Source organism: Kogia breviceps, chromosome 8, assembly GCF_026419965.1.
Source record: "Kogia breviceps isolate mKogBre1 chromosome 8, mKogBre1 haplotype 1, whole genome shotgun sequence".
NCBI lineage: Eukaryota > Metazoa > Chordata > Mammalia > Artiodactyla > Physeteridae > Kogia > Kogia breviceps.
This window is the reverse complement of record NC_081317.1, coordinates 112,960,483-112,975,792: the sequence shown is the minus strand read 5'-3', so window position 1 is coordinate 112,975,792 and position 15,310 is coordinate 112,960,483. Positions and strand designations below refer to the sequence as shown.

General features: G+C 39.1%; 1 non-coding gene across 10 annotated transcripts in view; it reads left to right on the top strand.

Moving 5' to 3' along the window:
• Window positions 1-15,310, top strand: part of LOC131760922 (uncharacterized) — a 96,205-nt gene that overhangs the window by 42,201 nt on the left and 38,694 nt on the right. For all 10 annotated transcript variants that reach the window (XR_010841683.1, XR_010841681.1, XR_010841685.1 and 7 more), the window contains one exon: window positions 9,254-9,290. This is a non-coding gene — a transcript (uncharacterized protein). The remainder of the gene's footprint in view (window positions 1-9,253; window positions 9,291-15,310) is intronic.

The window sequence follows — 15,310 nt, the reverse complement described above, 5'->3', positions numbered from 1 at the left end:
TGAAACCCGTGCACCTAGAGCCTGTGCTCCACAACTACTGAAGCCTGTGCACCTAGAGCCCGTGCTCTGCACCAAGAGAAGCCACCTCAATGAGAAGCCTGCGCACCAAAAGGAGGAGTAGCCCCCGCTCGCCACAACTAGAGAAAGCCCACGCGCAGCAACAAAGACCCAAAATGCAGCCAAAAATAAATAAAATAAGAAAAAAATCTTAAAAAAAAACCACCTGAAACTCTGTTCCTACTGAACAATAACTCCCTCATCCCTCTTCCTCTAGCCCCTGGGAACCACCATTGTACTTTCTGTCTCTACAAATTTGCCTATTTTTAGTACCTCATGTAAGTGGAATCACAGTATTTGTCTTTTTGTGATTGCCTTATTTTAGCATATTGTCCTCAAGTTTCATGCACATTGTAGTATATTGTAGAATTTCCTTTGCTTTTAAGGCTGAGTAATAGTTCATGTATGTATGTATGTATTACATTTTGCTTCTCCATTCATCTGTCAATGGACCCTTGTCTTATTTCCACATTTTATTTATTGTCAATAATGCTGCTGTGCACATAGGTGTACAAATTTGAGACCTTGCTTCCTTTGGGATATATACCCCAGAAGTAGAATCGCTGGATCATATGGTAATTCTATTCTTAATTTTTTGAGGTGCCTCCATACTATTTTCCACAGCAGGTGTACCATTTCGTATTCACACTAACAGTGCACAAGGGTTCCAATTTCTCTGCATCCTCGCCAACACGTTTTGTTTTTTTGATAGTAGCCATCTTAATGGGTGTGAGGTAGTATCTTACTGTAGTTTTGATTTGAATTTCTCTAATAATTAGTGATGTTGAGCATCTTTTCATGTGCTTATTGGCCATTTGGATATCTTTGAAATTTGTATATCAAATCCTTTGCCCATTTTTGATTGGGTTGTTTGTTTTTTGTGTTGTTGAGTTTTAAGAGTTCCCTATATGTTCTATATGTTCTGGATATTAATTCCGATATTAATCAGATATATGATTTACAAATATTTTCTCCCCTTCTGTGGGTTGCCTTTTTACTCTGTTGATAGTGTCTTTGATGAACAGAATTTTAAAATTTTCATGAAGTGCCATATGGTGTCACATCCAACAAATCATTGCCAGATCCAGTGTTGTGAAGCTTTGACTCAAGTTTTCTTCAGAGTTTTTTTTTCCCCTCTTAGGCCTTACATTTAGGTCTTTTATCCATGTAGAGTTAATTTTTATATATGGTGTTAGTTAAGGAGGCAGCTTCATTCTTTTGCATGTGGATATCCAGTTTTCCCAGCACCATTTGTTGAAAAGACTTCTTTCCCCATTGAATCGTCTTGGCATCCTTGTCAAAAATCAGCTGACTATATATGCAAGGGTCTTTTTCCGGGTTTTCTATTCCATTATTGTTTTGTCTGTCCTTATGCCAGTATAGCACTGTTTTGATTTCTGGAGCTTTGTGGTAAGTTTTGAAATCAGGAAGTGTGAGTACTCAAGTTTTGCTCTTTTTTTTCAAGACTGTTTTAATTATTCAAGGTCCCATGAGATTCTCTATGAATTTTAGGATGGGATTTTTCTATTTCTGCAAAAAAAAATGTCACTGGGATTTTGATAGGGATTCCATTTAATTTGTAGATTGTTTTGGGTAATATTAACATTTTAACAATATCAGGTCTTGCAATCAGTGAATGTGGGATCTATTTTCATTTATTTATCTCTTTAATTTCTTTCAGCAATGTTTTATATTTTTCACTGAGCAGGTGTTTCACATCCTTGGTAAAGTTAATTCCTAAGTATTTTACTCTTTTCCATATTATAAATGGAATTTTTTTTGTAATTTCCTTTTTAGATTGGTCATTATTAGTATATACAAATGCAACTAATTTTTATGTATTGACTTTGTATCCTGATACTTTGCGGAATTCATTTATTAGTTCTAATAGTTTTCTTTGTGTGGAATCTTTTAGGGTTTTCTATATGTGAGATAATGTCATCTACAGAGATAATGTTACTTCTTCTTTTTCAGTTTGGATGCCTCTTATTTCTTTTTCTTACCTAATTGCTCTGGGTAGAACACCAGTACTATGTACAGTGGAAGTGGTGAAAGCAGGCATCCTTGTCTTGTTCCTGATATTAAAGAAAAAGTTTTCAGTCTGTCACCATTGAGTATGATGTTTGCTCTGGGTTTTTTGTATAAGGCTTTTACTGTGTTGAGGTAGTTTTCTTCTTCTATTCCTAGTTTTTTCGATGTTTTTACCATGAAAGGATGTTGAATTTTGTCAGAAGCGTTTTCTACATCAATTGAGATGATCATGTGTGATGTTTTTTCTTTCTTTCTGTTAATGTAGTGTATTACAGTGATGTTTGTATGTTGAACCATCCTTGCATTCTGGGAATTAATCCCACTTGGGCATGGGGCATAATCCTTTCAATATGTTGTTGAATTTGATTTGCTGGCATTTTGTTGAGAATTTTTGCATCAGTGTGTATGAGGGACATTTGTTTGTAGTTTTATTGTTGTGTCTTTATCTGGCCTTTGGTGTAAGGGTAATTCTGGCCTCATTGAATGAATTAAGAGGTGTTCCATCCTCTTGGATTTTTTGGAAAAGTTTAAAAGAAGGATTGATATTAGTTCTTCAGATGTTTGGTAGTATTTGCCGGTGAAGCAACTGGGTCCAGGGCTTTTCTCTGTCTGGAGATTTTTTAAATTCAGTCTCCTTACTAATTGTAGGTCTATACACGTTTTCTATTTCTTCATGATTTAGTCTTGGTTGGTTTTGTGTTTGTAGGAATTTATCCATTTTATCTATGTTGTGCAACATATTGGTATATAATTGTTCATAGTATTCTCTTACATCCTTTTTCTTTCTTTAGAATCAATAGTTATGTCCCCCCTTTTATTTCTGATTTTTGTAATTTGATCCTTTTGTCCTTTATTCTTAGTCCAGTAGCTAAAGGCTTGTCAATTTTGTTGATTATTTTGAAGAGCCAACTTTTGGTTTCATTGATTTTCTTTATTGTTTTTCTCTTCTCTGTTTTGTTTATCTCTATTCTAATCTTTATTATTTCCTTCCTCCTGCTAGCTTTGGGTTCAGTTTGTTCTTCTTTTTCTAGTTCCTTAAGTTATAAAGTTAGGTTTTTGATTTGATATCTTTTTTTTTTTTTTTTTTGCTGTACCATGTGTCATGTGGGATCTTATTTCCCCGACCACAGTTTGAACCCATGCCCCCTGCATTGCAAGCACGGAGTCTTAACCAATGGACCACCAGGGAAGTCCCATCTTTCTTGTTTTTTTTATTGAATATAGTTGATTTACAATGTTGTGTTAATTTCTGCTGTACAGCAAAGTGATTCAGTTATATATATATACATTCTTTTTTCTTTTCTTTTCCACTATGGTTTATCTCAGGATATTGAATATGGTTCCCTGTGCTATACAGTAGGACCTTGTCATTTATCCATTCTATATGTAATAGTTTGCATCTGCTAACCCCAAACTCCCAGTCCATCCCTCCCCCAACACCTCCCCCTTGGCAACTACAAGTCTGTTCTCTATGTCTGTGAGTCTGTTTCTGTTTTGTAGATAAGTTAATTTGTGTTATATTTTAGATTCCACATATAAATGGTATCACATGGTATTTGTCTTTCTCTTTCTGAGTTACTTCACTTAGTATGATAATCTCTGGGTTCATCCATGTTGCTGAAAATAGCATTATTTCTTTCTTTTTTAAGGCTGAGTAGTATTCCATTGTATATATATATATACCACATCTTTTTTATCCATTCAGCTGTCAGTGGACATTTAGGTTGTTTCCATGTCTTGGCTATCATAAATAGTGCTGCTGTGAACATAGGGGTGCATGTATCTTTTCAAATTAGAGTTTTGTCTGGGTATATGCCCAGTAGTGGGATTGCTGGATCATATGGTAGCTCTACTTCTAGTTTTTTAAGGAACCTGCCTACTGTGCTCCATAGTGGCTGCACCAATTTACATTCCCACCGACAGTGTAGGGGGGTTCCCTTTTCTCCATACCCTCTCCAGCATTTGTTATTTGTAGACTTTTAATGATGGCCTTTCTGACTGGTGTGATATCTCACTGTAGTTTTGATTTGCATTTCTCTAATAATTAGTGATGTTGAGCTTCTTTGGAGAAATGTCTGTTTAAGTCTGCTGACCATTTTTCTATTGGGTTGGGGTTTTTTTTTGTTTTTTTTTTGTTGAGTTGTTCTTTCTTATTTTTAAAGTAAGTGTTTATGGCTATAAGTTTCCCAATTAGCAACACTTACACTTCATCCCATAAGTTTTGGCATGTTGTGTTTCTGTTTTCCTTAGTCTGTAAGTATTTTCTAATATCTTTTGTCGGCTAGGCCCGTGAGCCGTGGCCGCTGAGCCTGCACGACCCGCAACCCGAGAGGCCACAACAGTGAGAGGCCTGCGGAGCGCAAAAAAAAATCCAACAATAATATCTTTTGTATTTTCTTCTTTGATCCATTGCTTGTTGAAGTATATTGTTTAATTTCCACAATTTTGTGAACTTTTTAATTTTCCTTCTGTTGTTGATTTCTAACTTCTATGCATTGTGGTTGGAGAAGATACTTTGTATGATATAAATCTTTAAAAATTTGAGACTTCATTTGTGGCCTAACCTATATTCTATCCTGGGGGATAGCCCATGAACACCTGAGAAGAATATGCATGCTATTGTTGTGTTTGTTAGATCTATTTGATCTATTGTATTGTTAAGTGTCTATTTCCTTTCTTTTCTTCTGTCTGGTCTTTTGGTTTTTTAAAAAAATTTTTATTGGAGTATAGTTGACTTAAAATGTTGTGTTAGCTTCTGCTGTACAGTAAGGTGCTGTCTGGTTGTTTTATCCATTATTATGATAATGGATCATGAAGCATCCAACTATTGTAAAATTGTTTTATTTCTCCCTTCAATTCTGTCAGTTTTAATTTCACATATTTTGATGCACAAATGTTTATAATTGTTTTATCTTCTTGCTTTATTGAAACTTTTATTAATATACAGTGTCTTTCTTTGTTGTAAACTTTTTCAATTTTACGTATTTTGTCTGATATTTTTATATCCACCCATGCTCTCTTTTGGTTGCTATTTGCATGGAGTAACTTTTTCCATCCTTTGTTTTCACTCTATTTGTGTCTTTGGATCTAAAGTGGGTCTCCTAGATATAGTGGTATCATGTGTTTTTATCAATTCTGCCAATCTTTGTCTTTTGATTGAAGAGTTTAAACTGTTTATACTTAAAGTAATTACTGATAAGGAGAGATTTACTTCTGTGATTTTGCTGTTTGTTTCCTAAATGCCTTGTAGCTTTTTTATTGCTCCTTTCCTGTGTTAGTCTTCTTTTGTGTTCAGTTGATTTTTTATAATGAGATGTTTAAATTCCTTTCTCATTTCCTTTTGTGCATATTCTATAGCTGTTTTCTTTGTGGTTACCACAAGGATTACGTTTAACATCCTAAAGTTATAACAGTATAGTTTGAATTTATACCAGCCTAACTTTAATAACATACCCAAACTCTGCTCCTTTACAGCTCCATCCCCAACCCTTTCAGCTGTTGATGTCATAAAATTACATCTTTCTACATTGTGTGCCCCAAAACATAAACTAATATATTTTTAAAATCCAGTAGTGTCCTAAATCATGTAGAAAACAAAAAGTGGAGTTACACACCATTGTTAAAATAATAACTAGCTTTGATAATTATCCATGTATTTACCTTTATTGAGATCTTGATTTCTCCATATAGATTTGAGTTACTGTTATGGCTTCTAGTGTCTTTTTATTTCTTGCAGGACTCTTGAGCATTTCTTGCAGGACAGGTCCACTGGTAACAAACTCTCTCACTTTTATCTTGATGTCTTAATTTCTCCCTTACTTTCGAAGGGCAGTTTTGCTAGACATAGAATTTTTGGTTGACGATTTCTTTTCTTTTAGCATTTTGACTATATCATCCCACAGCCTTATGGTCTCCAACAATTCTGATGAGAAATCTGCTGATAATCCTATTGAGGATCTCTTGTATGTGATTATTTGCTTCTCTCTTGCTGGTTTCTAGATTTTCTTTTTCTTCGGCTTTCAGTTCATCTTACTTGGAGCTTATTGAGGCTGTTGGATATTTTTTTCTTAATTTTTTTTTTTTGGCCACCCCACACATCATGTGGGATCTTAGTTCCCTGACCAGGGATTGAACCCATGCCCCCTGCAGTGGAAGTGTGGAGTCTTTTAACCACTGGACTGCCAGGGAAGTCCCCTGTTGGATATTTATATTCATGTTTTTCACCGAGTTTGGGAAGTTTTCAGCCATTATTTCTAAAGATATCCTCTCTGCCGTTTTTCTCTCTCTTCTCTTTCTGGGACTCCCACTGTGTGGTGTTGGTCTGCTTTTTGGTACCTCAGGTCCCTTAGGTTCTATTCACTTTTCTTCAGTCTCTTTACTTTCTGTTCCTCATACTTGATCATTCCCTTTGTCCTTTCTTTAAGGTTGCTCATTCTTTCTCTGCCTGCTCAAATCTGCATTTGAATTCCTCTAGTGAATTTTTAATTTCAGTTATTTTACTTTTCAGCTCCAGAATTTCCTTTTGACCTCTTTTAAGATTTTCTGTCTCTTTACTGATATTTTCATTTTGATCATACATTGTTTTCTTGACTTTCTCCACATGTTCCTTCAGTTCTTTGAACATTTTTATGCAGCTGTTTTAAAGTCTTTGTCTAATATTTCTTCTGTTGGATCTTTTTTTTTTTTTTTTGCGGTATGCGGGCCTCTCACTGTTGTGGCCTCTCCCGCCGCGGAGCACAGGCTCCAGACGCGCAGGCTCAGAGGCCATGGCTCACGGGCCCAGCCACTCCGCGGTATGTGGGATCCTCCCGGACCGGGTCACGAACCCATGTCCCCTGCATCGGCAGGCAGACTCCCAACCACTGCGCCACCAGGGAAGCCCTCTTCTATTGGATCTTTTTCAGGGACAGTTTCTATCAATCTATTTTATTTCTTTGAATGCACCATACTTCGCTGCTTCTTTGTATGCCTTGTGATTTTTGGGGGTTGAAAACTGGACATTTGAACCTAGTAATGTGGTAACTCTGGAAATTATATTCTCTGCCTTCTCCCAGGGTTTGCTGTTTTTTGTTACTGTGTTTGTTTATTATTTTTGTTTTTTGATTCCATAGACTGTCTCTCAGCTGAGGGTGTCTCAGGTGTAAACTTAAGGTATTCTTAAGTCTCTTCTGAGACTTTCCCTGGGCATGCCCAGTCACTTTCTAATTTTCCCCATATATGCAGTCATTTTAAAATAGTCTAATCTTTAATATCTGACTACCAAAACGGGGAAAAGAAAAATAAATGGGGTAAAAAAAGGACACTGTCCCTTTAAATCTCCTAGCTGTCACTTCAGCCAGATGAGGAGGGACTTGTATTAGTGGGGGAGGGGCTACAACAATGGGCACTGCCTCTTTGTCTGCCCCTCTGTGATCAGAAGCAGTGACCAGTGACCAGAGCACAGATCACTGATGTCCTTTTTGCCCACCCAGACTCCTGCAAGCTGTGCAAAGCTGCTCCGGGAACCATGCACAGCTGCCTGCCATGGGGTTGGGGATGGGTAGCTGCTGCTGTGCTGAGAGCTGAAACTGTCCAAAATGAACAGTCCAAGTCTTCCCTGGACATTGCAAGCCTTAAGTAAGCTGTCCAGAGTTCCACAATAGTTACATCAGACAGATTTCTGCCAGCACAATTTTTGTCTGGGAGTGGGGGAGACAGATTCTTAGTGCTTCCTACTGTACCATCTTCCCAGAATCTGCCAAGAGTTTAAAAGATTTTCTTTTTTTTTTTAAGAGCAGTTTTAGGCTCACAGCAAAACTGAGTGAAAGGTACAGAGATTTCCCATACATTCCCCCATCCCCATTATCAACAGAGAAATGCCTCTGGATTTTGTAAGTAAAATAAAATCATGTGTAAGAAAACATTTCTTGAGAAAAGGCCAAGTTCTGTCCCTTTTAGGACGAAAGCTTGTGCACCAGGTATTCCTCAGTACCTATGAGGGAGAAGCCCTCATGGTTCCTTTTTCTGGGTGTACACGTGAAGTGCAGGAGTAACAGTAATACTGCCACCCAAAGTCATGTGTTTTCTGTCAGTGGTCCCAACATTTTCCTACTTATCCAGGAGTCATCTTTCATAATGACTTATCCTACTTGAAGCCTCTTTATTTAAATAGTTGCCAAGTTCTAGAGGTTCTGTTGCTGTAACATCTCACCCATTGCTATGCTCACTCCCACTCTTCTATTTCTTTTTCTTTCCTTTGGCCACGCCATGCGGCATGTGGGATCTTAGTTCCCTGACCAGGGATTGAACCCGTGCCCTCAGCATTGGGAGCACGGAGTCCTAACCACTGGACCACCAGGGAAGTTCCCACTCTTCTATTTCAGACCCGTGTACGTGGATTCTTTTCTGTCCTGAGTCTCCTAAACAGTTCTCCCCCGTGCCAGACACTCCTCTCACATGGCAACTAGATGCATCACCCTAGAGCACAGCTCCAATTACCTCATGCTTCTGCTCGAAAACAGAGAAACTCCCCTATTCCAACATCAAAGCCGAGAAACTGTCTGGGCAGTCCCCAGTTTCCTGGGGTCCTTTCCCAAAGCCTGAGGTCATAGGACTAGAGTGAGCATTTTGTTTCTGGGTGCTGTTCCCTCAACGTGGTGCTTTCTGAGCAACTATCAGATGCAGAAGTTCTGCTTTATAACAGTCTATAAGAAAAAAATAGTAGCTTTCTAGACTCTCACACCTTCACCCCAGAAAAGCCTCTGTCCTTTTCCATTGTTGTTTTCTAGCGCCACCTGGTGTTAGAACTAAGCAGCAGTGGCTCTAGAGAAAAAGAAAGAACCCACTGTAAATGTTTTATCCCAAACTGAGGATCTTTAGCACCAGAAAGGAACCTTAGAGATCATTTAGACAGATGCTGTGTTTTATAGATCAGTAATTTATCCAGGATTTAGAGCAAGAACTGAATCCACATTTCAGTCCCAGGCTCCTCAATTTTCCAACACATCCCCCAGACCCCCTCCTACCTCAGCCCCCATACCTTCTTAAGCCTCGAAAGGAATTGGGCCAGAGTGACGATGCCACCTTTGGAAGAAGACAACAAAAGGATATTAACTTTTATTGATCCCTTATTATAAGTCAGTTACTGTACTGGGTCCATTTATAACGTCTCATTTATTCTTCACAGGTAGCCTGTTCTTATTCCTGTTTCACCGACGGACAAGGTAAGGTTCAGAGAGATTGAGTGACTCATTACAGTTACGTTGTATTATTTGTTCACAGTTATTCACTCCCTCCTTGCCTTTGCCATACTTCTGTGTCTGGGCCACATATACGCCCACTCCCCTGCCCTCACTGATTTCGGGCTCGGCCACTTCGACTTTCTTTGGTCAATGGAACGTGAATGAAATTGATCGGTACCCCATGAGAACAGAAGTTTTAAGTTCCGTGATGCTATTAGATGCACTTCAGCCCTGACCTCCTCTGTGGGGACAACATAACTGAGAGGGTAGCAGTCCCTCCAGCCCTGCCCTTGGAATAGGACACATGTGGAGCAGGGCCAAGCCTGTCAGTCACAACTGACCCACAGTTAGCCTGCAGCCCTTGTGAAACGTGAGCAAAAAAAAATATTTGTCCTTTAAGCCAGCATTCCCCAACTTTATTGGCACCAGGGACCAGTTTCGTGGAAGACAATTTTTCCACAGACCTGGGGCGGGGGTTGGTTTCAGGATGATTCCAGCCTGTTACATTTACTGTGCAGTTTATTTCTGTTATTATTACATTGTACTATATAATGAAATAATTATACGTCTCACCATAACGCAGAATCAGTGGGAGCCCCGAGCCTCCTTTCACTTGCCGCTCACTGATAGGGTTTTGATGTGAGTGTGCAAGCAGTTGACTTATGATGGTCGCTGTGTGGTCAGATCTCTCTGCTGATGATCATCTGTATTTGCAGCCGCTCCCCAGCGCTAGCGTCAACACCTCGGCTCCACCTCAGATCATCAGGCATTAGATTCTCATAAGGAGCGCGCAGCCTAGATCCCTCGCCTGCGCGGTTCACGGTAGGGTTCACGCTCCTATGAGAATCTAATGCCGCTGATCTCTCGGGAGGTGGAGCTCAGGTGGTAATGCGAGTGATGGGGAGCGGCTGTAAATACAGATGAAGCTTCACTCGCTCTCCTGCCGCTCACCTCCTGCTGTGCACCCGGTTCCTAACAGGCCGCGGACCAGTACCTGTCGGTGGCCCCGGGGTTGGGGACCCCTGCTTTAAGCCAATGAGAATTTGGGGTTGTTTGTTGCTGCAGCAAAGCTGACCCATACAGGATTGAACACAAGTCTGACTGACTCCAAAATCTCTCTGGAAACTGTGAAAAAGAACCCTGCTCCCAGGGTGATGTCTAATTTAACGAATTTAAGAACCTGTGTGTTAGGTCTTAAGTTGCTAAGGTTCTTGCCTCCTTGGAGTCTTTGCTTAATTCTACCCTTTCACTGACACTTATCTTGAGGATCCAATTTAATTCTGCAACCTGCTTCTCCAGCTCCACCTCCTCAGTGCTTTTGATTCCCTTTACTTTGATTTACTTTTTCTTCTTTTTAAAAGCAGTTATTACCTTCCAAAATACAGTTAACTTATTTATAATGCATACAGTTTAAATGCTGCCCAGCTGAATGTTAGGAGGGAAGGGTTTTTTTCTTTTGTCTGTTTTGTTTATTGTCGTTGTCCTTCCTTAAACAGTGCCTGGCACGTAGTAGGTGCTAAAATGTATCTGTTAAATGAATGAATGAAAATAGGAGGACACTTCTGAAATCACGGTAGCTGTTGTGTTTTAGTAGCTTGACCAGTAGAGGTCATAGATGAGTTCTTTAAATATCTCGGACCTGCAACTACTTTTATGTGTGTTTTATGTCAGGGTCTGTTCACTGTGGATGCCTCGGGGATTAGTGTGGGTTGCCACGTGGCAATGATCAGTCTGATGGTGGCATTTGGCATATATCATAAAAACTGCTGAAAGTGAAAAGTTGATGGTGTCTCAGATTGGTTTCTCCTCCATCTATGACCTAGTCTTGGGAGCCAAGGGAAAAAAAAATGGCAAATAGCATGCAAGATGGCGCAGAAAGTGTTGGCTTTAAGGTTGTGTCTGTTTATATAAGTTGCTTGTAAATAAAAGTTAAATTCAGTCAAACAATCAGAGAGGATAGTAAATGCTTATTGGCAACTGCAAAGCTATTTGCCTAGATTAACAATGGAACCTTCCAAAAGTGTCTCTGTATGTGTGTTTACAGATACAGCCAGTAATACTGGAACACTTCACTGACCTTTTCCTCTCCTCTATTACAACAAAAAATGGTATCACAAGCTGTGATTCTGCCTGCAGGTGGTTTATTCTCCCTGGTTCAATAGCTCATGCTAAACTTCACAGTGTGTAACTTGCACAGGGGGTAGATTTAAAGGGATGATGAGACTGGATTGGAAGCAAATCATTTTCTTCAGGTTGCGTATGATTGATGAGTTCAAGGATAAAAATTTGAGAAGGAAGGAGGTCTAATTTGTTGCTTGCCTCTCACACACCAGGCACTGAGCTAAATACTTTTACAGGTCATCTCATTCACTGTGCCTGAAGTGAACAGTGTCAAAGATAGCACCTAGCACTTAGTGAAAGCTCAAAAATTACTGAATGAATGAGTGAGGGAGTCGATGACAGTTAGGAAAAGGATCTGTATCTTTGCTTTGTTTTGGGGGGTTGTTCCAGGGGGTTGATCTGTTTTATTGCCTCTGTAGAGCTAAATCCAATTGAAACGCAGAATGTGGGTACATTTGTGTTTGGTGTTTATTCATATCACGTGTCCACTTACTGGGCACTGAAAAAGGATGCCTAGAAGGTGGTTCCTGTCACGAGACACTGAAAGGTAGGTGTGGATGGCAAGCTTAGGGGAATGGGCGTTAATTTTGGTCCTGCTGTGAAGCTGACCTTTCCTTTAGTGTCTGTGTGATGAAAATTGTAATCACATAACTTCTACTGATTCTACTTGACACATGTCATGAGACAAATGTGAGATGCCCTATTTGAAAGGTTTTGTGGTGAATCAAAGGGAAAGGTAGCCAATAGTGGGAGTTTAATGAAAGTATTTTGTGATGGCCCTTGGGGAGGGCTTGGGACTAAGTCACAAACTCCGTCCTGCAGCACATGTTGCTCTGGCTTTGTCTCCATCAGTGGATGAACAAAACAGGACAGTAATACCAATATCGTGTACCACTTATACCTCTTCTGCCTCTATGGTTGGGGTGGATTGCCAGACTGAAGAACTTCATTATGTTTGAATATCAGAGATGATGGTTTTCTTGAGCTCTGTGTTGGTAAACAGCCAGATAACATAGTTTTATTCTATTATGAGGCTTGTAGGCAGATAAACGCAAGGGTAGATTCTCTTATGTGATGATATGAAAGAGATTTCTCCGACTACTCAAGAATAGTTTTAGTGTGGGGCATCAGGCGGGGGAGGGGGACAAGGAGCCACAGGAAGAGTTCCCCCCAAGAGTGTATGGAGGTGCATCCTCACTCCAACAGAAGTGAAAGAGGACTTCTTTCCTCTCCCCTCTCTTTTCCTCCTCTCCCTTGCTTAGAGCTTTCTTTGAGTATTAGGCATGCGATATATTCATCGCAAGCATAATCGGTACACAGAATGTAGAAATGCCAAGTGTGTGTGAACAAATTAGAGGTCCTTAGTCAAATCCAAACAAACATATACTTGATAATGGCTTTGGCTGAAATGTATTTTTATATTTTGTAGCGTGTTCCCATTTGCCCGTGGTTAGCAAAGATTAAGCTTGCCAAACTTTAATGCGGTACAAATGCCATGTTCAAGGCAAAACAAGTGCACTGTTACAGGATCTGGCAAATCTAAAGCATTATCAACAGCTGTGGTTTTCAAATACTTTGTGAGACTGGAAAAATAAAGCACATGTGCGTTAGAGTGGGCATTTACGTTCCCATTAATTTTTTAAAATATAGTTTGCGGTTACTGGTAGTTTCACGTGGTTTTATAGTCACAATCAAGTTCTGATTACATGTTATAATAGCCAGAAGGCAGAAATTGATTGAGTCTCTCATTAATTAATTAATTAAGGATTCATTGAGAGAAATCTCTGTTCATGGACATATACTTGGTGCTAATTGTAGCGAATCACTTCCCACTCCTCCCCATCCATACTTTTGCCAGAATTGCCATGAGTATAAGTGTTCATTTGAATTTCATCCCATTCCATTTATCACCATCAAAGGACACATCTTTAGAAATAAAAAGGTCAAAAGGAAGGAGAAGTTGTCGTAGGGATAATGAAGGAAAACAGCAATTCTAAATTGTTAAACAGTTGACTTCTATATAGGAGGGTTCTGTATTATGGTTCAAAGTATCTGATGTTGAAAACCATTTGAAAAGTGACAAGAAAATTGACATTTTGCTTTACCTAATGACTCGAATTGATAAGGTTTCATCATAAATATCACCGTATATAACACAGATCATTATTTATCAATATCTTGGCTTTTCATTTTCTATTTTGAAAGTTAAATCCACTTATCACAATTGCAACTCTGTACAATCAATTAAAAATTACCTGTCAGAGATTATCTGAAGTCCAGATTTTCTGTGTAGGGTCAGAATTTACCCTCTTTTATAAAGAGCAGGCTCAAAGGGTCACATTTCACCTTTGTGCCGGTGTTGGTTTTAGCTACCTTCAAGAAGCCCTGAGTGATCATGGTTTACTTCACAAAAAAGTAAGGGGAAACTACCATGAACCTCATGACATTAGGTTGGTTGGAAAGAAAAAATAATCTGAGTTATTAAAGTACTAATTGTGCACTTCAAAATTGATTTCATTAATTTTAAATATTTTTAATAATATACTTGATAGTCACAAACTTGATTTACTCAACACTGTTGCCTGGTAACAGTCCTTTGAAGATGTATACAAAGATAAGACTTGATCCAGAACTTGCAAATCTAAGTTCCTATATGGTCTAGATGTCCAAATCACTATTTTCTTGGAGATCAGTAATCCAGTTGGACCTATGCATACTTTTTTTTTTTTTTTTTTTTTTTTTTTTTTTTTTATAAATTTATTTATTTATGTATTTATTTTTGGGTGTGTTGGGTCTTCGTTTCTGTGCGAGGGCTCTCTCTAGTTGCGGCGAGCAGGGGCTACTCTTCATCGCAGTGCGCAGGCCTCTCACTGTCGCGGCCTCTCTTGTTGTGGCTCACGGGCTCCAGACGCGCAGGCTCAGTAGTTGTGTGTCACGGGCCCAGTTGCTCCGTGGCATGTGGGATCTTCCCAGACCAGGGCTCGAACCCGTGTCCCCTGCATTGGCAGGCAGATTCTCAATCACTGCGCCACCAGGGAAGCCCTATGCATACTTTTTAAATTGAAATAAAGTTCCCAAGAAGAGTTGCTTAACCGTTTCAGTTCCCTGATCAATTTAGCACATTAACTTGTATAGTTGATGAAAAAAATTTTGCTGAAAAAGTTAAATTTTAGGCAATCTGGGGAAATTATATAAATTTGAAATTTAATTCAAATTATTAACAAGAAAACCTTATATTTGTATTCCCCTTTAATGTGAATAAATGCTTTCACATAGTGTAATTCTCTTTATTTTTCTTTTGGTAATATTTTCCATATAATATTTTGCTGTGGCTATAATCACGCTGATGGGAACTTCACACACAATTAGTTCAAATTAGGGGAGGCTTTAGGGTAAATTGAGCAGATCACCAAAACTTTAGGAATTGGAGGACACCATGAATGGCTTATTTAGCTGTGCTTGGTGGTGTTTCATACTGTAATCATTTAGCTATTTGGTTGTATGTCTCATTTCTTAACAAGATAAAAATTGTATCTTTTTCTCAGGAAGGCAAAACAGTGATATAAAGAGTTGACAGGGTAACAGTTCACTCTACTACAAATAGATATCTCCATTTTGTGTCAACATGTCTCTTAAAAATGACAAATATTCTTAGCTGCTGCTTCTACTAACCCACAGTCGCCTCCTTAAGTAACATAAACTTGGGATATGTCAGGAGATCAGGATGTACACGACGGGCACAGAGCGCCCTAAAGAGCAGCTGATACAGAGCCAGGCTTCTGGACCATCATACCGAAGGTCATTTTCTGTACACACTGAGCCTAAGAAATGTGTGCAGCTCCTCACTTCGATTTCACAAAGCAGACAAGCTGCTGTAGAAA